Below are 1,361 nucleotides of genomic sequence, written 5' to 3'. Positions count from 1 at the left end.
AAAAAAAAAAAAAAAAAAAAAAGTTAAGAAAGAGAAAAATGTAACTTCCAAACTGGAACTAAAACTATGCTTATTCAGGTCAAAATTCTCTGAGCCATGCATAACGGAAATCCAACATCCTTTCTGCATTTTTTTGGTCGCAATTTTAAACAAATGGTAGCAGAATAGTGATACAAGACAATTTGATTTCTCATTTCCAAGATCAAAGCTACTATTTTAATACAATATTAAAGAACATTAATTTCACCAGAAATGAAGGCCCAGCTCCTGTGAGTTTGAATGACAGTGAAATGTCATGACATCCATTTATACATCAAAAACAAGGGAGAAAACAACTCTAAGTTGAACAATTCAGGACTTAAGAAAAGCTTCATTGGATTATAGTCAAATTGTCATGATGTCAATACCATCATCACAAATAGAAGTAGAACTAGTGTACTTTATGGATTACTGCTCAGCCATTGGTTCAGGAATAAAGTAATTTTCAAGATGCATTCTCTGACAGCTGCCAGAGGCTCCCAGTCCCACTAATTCTTCCACAAACGAGCATCTTTTAAAAGTGTCCGTTTTGGTATCTGTCAGATAAAAAGGTGCTGCTGTCAGAGAAAACTATTTTAAAGCAATCAAGGGGTAACAGCTGACTAAAAAGTTTATCCACTGAGAGGAGAGAGGGTGGTGAATTGGTTTAAAAAAAAAAAAAAAACAGTGACACGCAAACCAACGGTCTCTGGCAGCACTGTTCTCAGAAGAAAAAAAAAGAAAGAAAAAACCGCAGCTTTTCCCTAAAACCAGAGCGAACTCCGGAAGGCTCATCCGTAAGGCGGCCCCATGGGACCAGGGCCCCCAAAGCGCTCGTCCGTGAGGCGACCCCACGGGGACAGAGTTCCCGAGGGACTCGCCTGAGAGGCTACCCGACACCGACAGCACCCGCAGCCCCGGCGCCCGCACCGTTAGGCACCGAGTCTGCGGGAACCTCAGATGGGCAAGGCCGTGTCGGCCAGGTACTCACCGTACTCGCCTGCTCTACGAACCGCGGCCGCTGCGCCACCGCCTGCTCCCGGACCGCGGGCACACCGGGCGGCACTAGCGCCTCAGCCGCCCACCCTCCGGGCGCGCTGCCGCGCCGAGAACCGCCACTTCCGGCGCGCACGAGGAAATGAGGCGGCCGCTGCCGCGCGCCCCGCCCACCCCGCCAGGCCCCGCCCTCTCCACGCGCCCGGGCACGGCGTTAGGACTTCGGGGTACCTAACGTATTCGTATTGATTATACACCTATCTGTTGAGAAATATGTGTGTTTACTCCCAGAAACGATTTGTGGAGACTAGCGGAGTGCCGAGACTCCTGCCCGAGCCAGCGCCCGC

The 1,361-nt window shown here is 49.1% G+C and overlaps 1 protein-coding gene across 2 annotated transcripts in view; it reads right to left on the bottom strand.

Moving 5' to 3' along the window:
- The window catches only part of CSGALNACT2 (chondroitin sulfate N-acetylgalactosaminyltransferase 2), a 52,015-nt gene extending 50,917 nt beyond the window's left edge, over nucleotides 1-1,098 (bottom strand). For both annotated transcript variants that reach the window (XR_002774985.1, XM_003796602.3), the window contains exon 1: nucleotides 1,010-1,098. The gene's annotated coding sequence lies outside the window, so the exon portion shown is untranslated. The remainder of the gene's footprint in view (nucleotides 1-1,009) is intronic.
- Nucleotides 1,099-1,361: the final 263 nt, after the last annotated feature.

The sequence above is a fragment of the Otolemur garnettii genome, unplaced genomic scaffold (genome assembly GCF_000181295.1).
Source record: "Otolemur garnettii isolate 467f Iridium unplaced genomic scaffold, OtoGar3 scaffold00105, whole genome shotgun sequence".
In the NCBI taxonomy this organism is placed as follows: domain Eukaryota; kingdom Metazoa; phylum Chordata; class Mammalia; order Primates; family Galagidae; genus Otolemur; species Otolemur garnettii.
Note: the sequence above shows the minus strand (reverse complement) of the source record. Positions and strands in the feature narration are given on the sequence as shown.